The 10,613-nt window shown below is 42.9% G+C and overlaps 1 long non-coding RNA gene across 1 annotated transcript in view; it reads right to left on the bottom strand.

Annotated features, from left to right (window-relative positions):
- Nucleotides 1-2,964: 2,964 nt before the first annotated feature.
- The window catches only part of LOC138421625 (uncharacterized), an 81,024-nt gene continuing 73,375 nt past the window's right edge, over nt 2,965-10,613 (bottom strand). Inside the window, exon 4 of the long non-coding RNA XR_011249560.1 lies at nt 2,965-4,494. This is a non-coding gene — a long non-coding RNA (uncharacterized lncRNA). The remainder of the gene's footprint in view (nt 4,495-10,613) is intronic.

The following is a 10,613-nucleotide window of genomic DNA, read 5'->3' as shown; positions in this document are numbered from 1 at the left end:
GTATCTTTTGACTTCCTACTTTTGCATCAGTACCCTGTGATGAAAAGGACATCTTTTTTGGGTGTTAGTTCTAGAAGGTCTTGTTAGTCATCACAGAACCATTCAGCTTCAGCTTCTTCGGCTTTCCTTACTTTTCTGTAACTACTCTCCCTCTTACAAAAGTTTTCTGTTTTGATGCCACCAATTCCCCTGGGCCAGATGGTGATGGATATGATTATTATTCACAGTCGATGAGAGGGAGGATCAGAGGGTTCAATGGGTCTGACTCAGAAGCATAGTTGGTGAAGTTGCAATGGCCCTCATCTGGTTCTCTTTCTATTAAATAACTCAATCATGCCCGCTTTACAGATTAAGACAATCAAGGCAAAGTGTCATCATTGCTTCAGTGACTTTTGATACCACCTCTATCATTTAGTAAATTTCCATATGCATTTGGGTCTGTTTCTGGACTTTCTATCCTATACCATTGGTCTGTCTTTGGAATGCATTAGTGCCACACTGCTTTGAGCTGTATTGGATGTTTTAAGGTGTGGTAGACACTCCCCTATAGCTTTTCTTTTACAGTGTTTTCTGCCCACTCTTGCACATTTATTTTTCCACATGAATTTCAGTATCAACTTGCCATTATATTCCATTATATTTAAAGTCTCATTACCTTGGTCTTTGACAATGGTTTCTGTACTTTGAAACCAGTTCAAAATGGCTTAGTGAATGGAGGGCTACCTTGTAACCTCTGAAGGCAGAGATACTTGGGTAGAAAGGCAACTTCCTTCAGCTGATTTCTGACATGAGCTGTCTTCCAAGATCTGTCAGAGAATTCTTAATGGAAGAACTTCAATTAGCACTATAGCACATAGCCTTTCAGAGTGCAGAGGGTAATGATTTAACTAAATGTCTTGCTGCTGCAAAACAGAGATCCCCATGATCTCAGTTTGGGTCCTCACTGCCCTTTTCTTTACCACTTCCAATAGACTGTTACTAATAATTTACTTTCTGTGACATTCAAAAAGTCATTTCTAGGTATCAACTGCCATATTAAACAAAATCTAAATTTATTCTTTCATATCAAGTAGGTCTGGAGATAATCTGGGGTTGGCATGGCAGCTCATCAAGTATCAAAGACTCAGGGAACTTCTATCTTGATTGTTCTGCCAACTTCAACAAATTCTTCTGCCTCTTGGTTCAAAAGTGATTCCTTGAACCCCAGCCATCACACTCACATTCCCGCTAGTCAGAACAAGTTGTGGAAAAGGGCAGAACTGAGTCATAGGCTGAGAAATTAGATCTTTATCCCATGTGACAGCTACGAATTAGGGGACAGACTTCTTAAAAAGTGGAAAATAGATATTGGGGGATGCCAGAACATAAGCATGAACTCTTAACACAGTATTTATTACACAAGATATCACTACCCACTCTCAATAAAGTTATTGCAATTCTGATCTGGCAGTTGGGGTTGGTGAATTGTTTGTTAATTGTGATGATTTTGTTTAAAAACATTCCTTAGTCTATAAACCTACTTACACATTAAGTACTTCTTATTTCTAGAGGGGCTGGGAGACATTAGAATTATGCTACCTAATTACCCAGTTCTAGCCCTTTTTAGAGGGCCTCCCCAATAGCTCAATGGTAAAGAATCTGCCTGAAATGCAGGAGACACAGGATACTCAGGTTCCACCACTGGGTCGGGAAGATCCCCTGGAGGAAAATATGCAACCCACTCCAGTATGCTTGCCTGAAAAATCCCATGGACAGAGAAGCCTGGAAGGCTACCGTCCAAAGGGTCACAAAGAGTCAAACACAACTGAGCACGCTGTACAGCACAGCCCTTTTTGGAAATTCTGTTTTTGGAGTAGGCTATCTTTCCCATCTTTGTTATTTTATGTGGCGTATTTCTACTATTTTGAATTTCTCCAGAAAAGAGCAAAACAAAGAATACTGAGCCTTAGGTCTGTGGGCAAATGCTGTTATCCTATATAATCACTAGATGGCAATCATGTCCAGGCTGCTGGAACTCCTCTTTTTCCTGAACCCAGCTCCTTCTCCAATCTTGGAACAAAGTGTACACTTGTGGCGGACTCATGTCGTATGGCAAAACCAATACAATATCGTAAAGTAAGATCAAATCTCCATCAGATCTGATGGAGGGAAGGGAAGCATGGGGGCAGCGAAGCACGAATCTCCGGGGTGGCTCTGTAAGGACAGTTAGAAAAATAAAGTGCTTTCTTCATTACCCTTGCCAATCCAGCCTATCTCACATAACAGTTAAACTAATATTTACTAATCGCTCTCTTCTCCAGGCACTTTTCTAAGCCTCTTATATGAATTAATTCCTCAGCTCCTCCTCATTTCATACATGAGGAAACTGACACATAGGCTGTGTTATTTTGTCCTGGTTAGGGAGCCATGTTAGGACTCAGGCTGTCCAACTCACATCCATACATGACTACTGGAAAAATCACAGCTTTGACTGTATGGATCTTCATCAGCAAAGTGATGTCTCTGCTTTTTAATACACTGCCTACGTTTGTCATAGCTTTTCTTCCAAGAAAAATACTTGTATTGATTGTGCATCTTGAAGCAATGTCTCGGTTTTCCTCCTTTTAGGGCTAATGTGACCTAAGGGCAATTCTTACCCTGCCGGATTCGAGTTTCAGGAAAACCATCTGCTTCCTACACTGTAATCTCTTGTCTTTGTGAGGAAAATTATTTTGCCCCTTTGATAACCACCTGCTGTTTGTAGTCAAAGGGACAAAACACAATTGCTCCTAAATGGGCTCTTACGTTGAAGGCAGATGGGATTTGGGAATTCTTTCTTTGTCTTGGCACGCTTGTAGGTCACAAGGCCCAGCAGTAAGACCAGGTGAGAATCACAGGACTGGAGACCCATGAAACATGGCTGATAATTCACCAATCACTTGGGTAAGAATCACAGGACTGGAGACGCATAAAACATGGCCAATATCCAGGTCACCAATTACTCAGTTTATTGCATACATTTATTACACAACACAGGTCTGTTCAAGTAGGGAGAACAGGAAAGGGGGTAACCAGCTGCTTCAAGAAGTCTGAGAAGGAGGTCTTAGCAAGAGTAGGGCTCTCTGGTCTGATGCGGGCCCCAGGACAGGCATCAGCGGGTTCACTCTCTGCTCCTAGGGAGCCTCCAGCAGCTCCACCTGTAACAGCTTGGAGTGGGTTCTCCAGAGAAGAACCTTCAAGTCACTGGACTCAGGGGTATCTTTTTAAGAAGCAGTGGTTATGCCCCAGGGGATAGGGTCTTGTCTATCAGTTGCTCCTTTGACATACATTGCTCATCAAATTTCTTTCGTTTTGGGGGGGGATCTTACTGGGACCTTACTGGGCTTGTGGGGTCTTAGTTCCTCAACCAGGGATTGAACCCTGGCACTTGGCAGCAAGAGCACTGAGTCCTAGCCGCTGGACTGCCAGGGAATTTCCATCTATCACATTTCTGATCTAAAGTAACACTGTTAGAGAATGAACTTATGGTTGCCAGGGGGAAGGATGGAGGGAAGGGTTAGTTAGGGAGTTTGAGATGGACATGTACACATGCTATAGTTAAAATGGATAACCAACAGGGACCTCCTGGAACTCTACTCAATGATATCTGACAGCCTGAATGGGAGGGGAGTTGGAGGAGAATGGATACACGTATATGTATGGCCGAGTCCCTTCACTGTTTGCCTGAACTACCACAACATTGTTTGTTAATTGACTATACCCCAATACATGGAGAAGGAAATGGCAACCCACTCCAGTCTTCTTGCCTGGAGAATCCCATGGACAGGCGAGCCTGGCAGGCTACAGTCCATAGGGTCACTGAGAGTCGGACACAACTGAGTGACTGAGCATAACCCAATACAAAAAAAAAGTTTTAAAACAAATTAAAAAATAAAGTAACACTGTTAGCGTACCATTCTAAGACACTCATAGTCCTACAGTGAACATTTCAAAACAACCATCTTGAAGGTTTAGCTTGGCTACTGTGACTCCATTGTGGACTAATTAATATGGCCTGTGGGCTTCCCTGCTGGTGCAGTGTTAAGACTCTGAGCTTCCACTGCAGGAGGTACAGGGGAGCTAAGATCCTACATGCTGAGTGTCACCCCCAAAAATAAAAAGGCCTGAAGTCATACAAGACGAACAGGAATCACATGATTACAAATCAGAGAGACATCGATGGAAAGATGGGGCCAACCAAGTTCTGGAAGACTCTACCACCAGTCAGCTGGGGGTGTCTTGATGCCATTTTCTGAGCAGGGAAGAAGCAGAGCCACCCACTGAGTGTGTGCCTCACTGGCATATTTGCTCTTTTCTTCATCCTCACCTTCTCGTCCTGCCGGTGCACAGCTCCCCCTCCAAGCGTTGACTTCGCGTCATGATCAGTGACAAGCAGATGGGACCTGCTGGAGCCAGTAAGACTAGTTCTTTTATCTGATCATGTAAAACAACCAGGGGCTTAGTGCAGTAAGTTACCTAAGAAGGGAAGAAAGGAAAGGTGAGAAGATCTAATAGCGGACTGGGAGGGTAAAAGGATGCTTAGGGAGGGTTAAGGAGGAAAAGGAAGGGGCAGAGGGGTGTCCTGGCTGCAGTAACAAGCCATAGAAGGAATGGGGCCGCATGCAAAGCAAAGTCCAGTTTGCTCCTTCTTCCACCAGAAACACTCATTCTGGTCCTACAGAAACTCCTGTAGCCCACTTGGGACCTGCCATGTCTCCCACAGGCTGACACCAATGTACCCCATTTCTGAAAAGCCACATTGGAGCCTCTGCAGAGGCCCCACTGATGATGGAAAAGCCCAGACTTTGGCCTCTCAGTCCTGTCCTGCCCGCTACGGTCTCCATGAGCTGAGGAAATTATCCTTCCTGTCGTGATCTTGACGAGGCAGCAGTGAGCAATGGCCTGAAGCAAGATCTTCATCACCTGCCCAGGAGCTGAACCTGGAAAGCCTGGATGAGAACCAGGGATCCTAGCCACCAGACCAGCAAGGGCTAGAGGCTAGAAGCTATTTTCCTCTGGATCTTTTCCCCCAGTGATAAATGCATTTATCAGGGAGGCAGACACTGTAAATGCAGGTACAAAGTTTATTATTAGAGACATAGCACAGCAACAAGTGGGAGAGCAGGCAGAGAAATAGTTGGTTTACTTAGGACAGAAGCAAGGCACAGAGCCACACCCCGAGAGAAAGTGTGTGGGCATCCCTCCTAGTGAGGAGGCCTGCAGTAAAGGGACAGTTATGTCATTTACATAGGTCAGTTCTTCTGGGTCTTTGTCTTTCTTCATGCCAAGTATCTGGTTTCTTTTTCCACACCTGAGCTACCCTGGGGCACTCCCCAGGTGGGCATGCAACCCTCAGCCAAGATGGATCTTGAAGTGAAGGCTTCTGGGAGGAGCAAGGCTCATTATGGCCTGGCGTTATTGGCTGACTTTTGACCCACAAGGAGCCTCCCTGTGGGTGTGCAGTGTCTCCTTTGTCCCAAAAGAGGGGAGAGCGGAGCTCCCTTAATCTTTTACTCAGATGAAGTTTTGCCCCCTTTGTCTTTGCCATGACTATTTCCCTGACTATTGCCATGACTATTACCTTAAGGAGTTTACAAGAGACAAACATTGGCTATTTACCCTGTTTCTGTTGTTACTTCCACTACAGAGGGCAAACAGGAAGGTGATTGTAAATGCCTTTACTGGAGCCCACCTGTCTCTTGTCTCAGAAAATGCTAACAGTTTTAAGAATCCAGGCCAAAGACCACTTCTTTGTGCCCCATGTAATGCAAACAGGAGGCCAGTTGTAAATATCTAACCTGGAGCCCATCTATCTCCTACATCAATCACAGCCTCAGTTTCCCCACCTGTGATCCTAGCCAAGGGGTGATTCTGGAGAAAGGAAAGAGCAGACCTCAGGGTGGGTTGTGGGGTGGGGATGGAGTGGAGATTTGGGGGCAGGGGAGAGCCAGGTACCTATTGCAGCCTCCTTCACATCACCCTGTGAGAGAGCTTGACAAGAAACAAAACTAACAGTGCCAATGGGCTTTCAGCGCAGCCGCTGATGACGCTGGCCCTCAGCAGGGGCTCAGAGGCCAGACAATAGAACTATGACTCTGCTCAGCCCTAAACTTCTTTCCCAACTTTGCGATGAGTCAGTGGCTTTGTGTTTATAACCATTGTCCTTGGAGTCTCTATGTGTTAATTTAAACACACACACACACACACACACGCACACAGACACACACACTTAAGGCTATTTGGTAACATTTTTCCTACCTTCAAACAATCAACTTAGACAACTGAATTTATTTGCCAGCAAGAGGACCAGTAAGAAAGTAAACTACCTTTAACAGGAAAAAAAAAGAAAAATCTGGACAATTTGCACGAGGAAAGAAGCCAACTTTAGGTTCCAGATCTGGGCTTTGCTTCTGATCACAGTGAGCAATGAGGGGCTTCATCCACTCGCAACTAGGTTTCCTCTTCTGCAGAGTGAAGCAGTTGACTTGAGGATTTTTATGATTATTTGTTGTTGTCCAGTCACTAAGTCGTGTGAGACTCTTTGGGACCCAATGGACTGTAGCACACCAGGCTTCCCTGTCCTTCACTATCTCCCAGAGTTTGCTCGAATTTATGTCCAATTATTTATTAGTAACACCCAATTTTATCCCCAGAATTCTATAAAACAGATGTAAATATGCAGTATAAATTCATAAATGTAAACAACTTCAAATGCATTGGATTATTACAAAGTAACGAAATAAGGCTATCTATGTATGTATTTCAGTTGCACTAATCACAATAGAGAAGGCAATGGAAACCCACTCCAGTACTCTTGCCGGGAAAATCCTATGAACAGAGGAGCCTGGTAGGCTGCCGTCCATGGGGTCGCTAAGAGTCTGACACGACTGAGTGACTTCACTTTCACTTTTCACTTTCATGCATTGGAGAAGGAAATGACAACCTACTCCAGTGTTCTTGCCTGGAGAATCCCAGGGACAGAGGAGCCTGATGGGCTGCCATCTATGGGGTCGCACAGAGTTGGACACGACTGAAGTGACTTAGCAGCAGCAGCAGCGATCATAAAGATCCTAATACAAGTGAGTGTGAATACTAATGGTCTTTTTCTTTCTTTTTCTTTTGTTGTTTATTTTGCTTTGTTTGTTTTCAATAATGCTTTGCCAATCCAGAGTACTACTTAACTGGGGCAGAGTGGGTTTTAATCTCATATCATCAAAAACAAAACAATCCCCCCAAAACTAGCTAATCAGGCAGCATAAATTAGTGCATTTGAGTGGGTCAATGACTTTGAGCATACATATACTTTTTAAATTTTAAACTTCTATTTTTCTATTGGAGTATAGCTGATTAACAACATTGTGATAGTTGAGTACGTATTTTAATAGCACTTTTTATCACAAGCTAAAATATATTTTCAGGTGAAATCAGGATAAAACATTTGAATAGCCCTAAAAATCTAAGATCATGGCATCTGGTCCCATCACTTTATGGGAAATAGATGGGGAAACAGCGGAAACAGTGTCAGACTTTATTTTTGGGGGTTCCAAAATCACTGCAAATAGTGATTGCAGCCATGAAATTAAAAGACACTTACTCCTTGGAAGAAAAGTTATGACCAACCTAGACAGCATATTCAAAAGCAGAGACATTACTTTGCCAACAAAGGTCCATCTAGTCAAGGCTACGGTTTTTCCAGTGGTCATGTATGGATGTGAGAGTTGGACTGTGAAGAAAGCTGAGCCCCAAATAATTGATGCTTTTGAAGTGTGGTGTTGGAGAAGACTCTTGAGAGTCCCTTGGACTGCAAGGAGATCCAACCAGTCCACTCTAAAAGAGATCAGTCCTGGGTGTTCTTTGGAAGGACTGATGCTAAAGCTGAAACTCCAATACTTTGGCCACCTCATGCAAAGAGTTGACTCATTGGAAAAGACTCTGATGCTGGGAGGGATTGGGGTCAGGAGGAGAAGGGGACGACAGAGGATGAGATGGCTGGATGGCATCACCGACTGGATGGATATGAGTTTGAGTGAACTCTGGGAGTTGGTGATGGACAGGGAGGCCTGGTGTGCTGCAGTTCATGGGGTCACAAAGAGTTGGACACAACTGAGCAACTGAACTGAACTGAAAGAACCCTCTGGGTTCACAGAGTACTTGGAAATCTCCTGGGCTAGAGGTTCTCTAACTTGTAGTCTTAGAGTCTTTACCTTTGGCCCTTCCTTAAACTTGTTTCCCTCCTCTGCCCCCTCATGCATTCTAGAAATTCCTTCTGTGAATCTGGCATAGTTCTAGACTTGGAATCCTCTAAGTGAATCTCTCCCAAATAAGTGTACAAGCCATCTACTTCAAGAAAGACACAGAACATGAGAGTAAAGAGTTTAAGTTTTAATCAGATCTTACTGAGGGTGATAGCCTGGAAGACAGCCACTCACTCAGTTAGCTCTGCTCCAAAGAAGCAGGAGAGGCCTACCAATGGGATTTTTCACAGAACTAGAACAAATAATTTCACAATTTGTATGGCAATACAAAAAAACCTCGAATAGCCAAAGCATCTTGAGAAAGAAGAATGGAACTGGAGAAATCAACCTGCCTAACTTCAGGCTATACTACAAAGCTACAGTCATCAAGACAGTATGGTACTGGCACAAAGACAGAAATATAGATCAATGGAACAAAATAGAAAACTCAGAGATAAATCCATGTACCTATGGACACCTTATCTTTGACAAAGGAGGCAAAAATATATAATGAAGAAAAGACAATCTCTTTAACAAGTGGTGCTGGGAAAACTGGTCAACCTCCTGTAAAAGAATGAAATCAGAACACTTTCTAACACCATACATAAAAATAAGCTCAAAATGGATTAAAGATCTAAATGTAGGACCAGAAACTATAAAACTTCTAAAGGAAAACATAAGCAAAACACTCTCTGACATAAATCATAGCAAGATCCTCTATGACCGACCTCCCAGAGTAATGGGAATAAAAGCAAAAATAAACAAATGGGACCTAATTAAACTCAAAGCTTTCACACAACAACTATAAGCAAGGTGAAAAGACAGCCTTCAGAGTGGAAGAAAATAATAGCAAATGAAGCAACTGACAAAGAATTAATCTCAAAAATATACAAACAGCTCATGAAGCTCAATACCAGAAAAATAAATGACCCAATCAAAAAATGGACAAAGAACTAAACAGACATTTCTCCAAAGAAGACATACAGATGGCTAACAAACACATGAAAAGATGCTCAATATTACCCATTATCAGTTCAGTTCAGTTCAGTTCAGTCGCTCAGTCCTATCCGACTCTACCCATTATCAGAGAAATGCAAACCAAAACCACAGTAAGGTACCATCTCATGCCAGTCAGAATGGCTGCTATCTGAAAGTCTACAAACAATAAATGCTGGAGAGGGTGTGGAGAAAAAAGGGAACCTTCTTACACTGCTAGTGGGATTGCAAACTAGTACAGCCACTATGGAGAACAGTGTGGAGATTCCTTAAAAAACTGAAAATAGAACTGCCATACAACCCAGTAATCCCCCTGCTAGGTATACACACTGAGGAAACCAGAATTGAAAGAGACGTATGTACCCCAGTGTTCATCACAGCACTGTTTACAATAGCCAGGACATGGAAGAAACCTAGATGTCCATTGGCAAATGAATGGATAAGAAAACTGTGGTAAATATACAATGGACTATTACTCAGCTATTAAAAAGAATACATTTGAATCAGTTCTAATGAGGTGGATGAAACTGGAGCCTATTACACAGAGTGAAGTAAGTCAGAAAGAAGAACACCAACACAGCATATTAATGCATATATATGGCATTTAGAAAGATGGTAATGAAGACCCTATATGCAACACAGCAAAAGAGACACAGATGTAAAGAACAGATTTTTGAACTCTGTGGGAGAAGGCAAGGGTGGGATGATTTGAGAGAATATCATTGAAACATGTACATTACCATATGTGAAACAGATCACCAGTCCAAATTCGATACATGAAGCAGGGCACCCAAAACCAGTGCACTGGGACAACCCAGAGGGATGGGATGGGGAGGGAGGTGGGAAGGGGGTTTGGGATGGGGGACACATGTACACCTGTGGCTGATTCATGTCAATGTATGGCAAAAACCATGACAATATCATAAAGTAATTAGCTTCCAATTAAAATAAATAATTTTTTTTGAAGTAAGCCATTGACACTGGGTCCATTTTGTATTTCTTCAAGGATGCTCTTAAGGAGGTTGCTTTTTTTTTTTTTTTTGTAATATGATGCTCTACTCAGAAAAATCCAGAGTCCTGTCAAAATGCCCCAAAGACTGACCAATGGAAAGGTGGCCTTTGTAAACCTGGAGAATAAGGTATTGTCAAAGAAACTTGTCCTATTAAAAGACTTCTGTCCCTTTAGAAACAACGCTTGATAGCCTGGACAAGCTAGATGTAGAATATTTAATTCTTCAGACTCTTGGAGAATATCAGTAGGGATTCAGATTATGTCATTTGGGTTGTGACCAAGAATAGGAAACAGAAAGTCAATAGATAAACCTGAGAGTTCTTGTCCAATGTCCTTTCTTTCCCATGAGCGCC

The sequence above is a fragment of the Ovis canadensis genome, chromosome 16 (assembly GCF_042477335.2).
Source record: "Ovis canadensis isolate MfBH-ARS-UI-01 breed Bighorn chromosome 16, ARS-UI_OviCan_v2, whole genome shotgun sequence".
NCBI classification, from domain to species: domain Eukaryota; kingdom Metazoa; phylum Chordata; class Mammalia; order Artiodactyla; family Bovidae; genus Ovis; species Ovis canadensis.
This window is presented reverse-complemented; position numbering and strand designations above follow the sequence as displayed.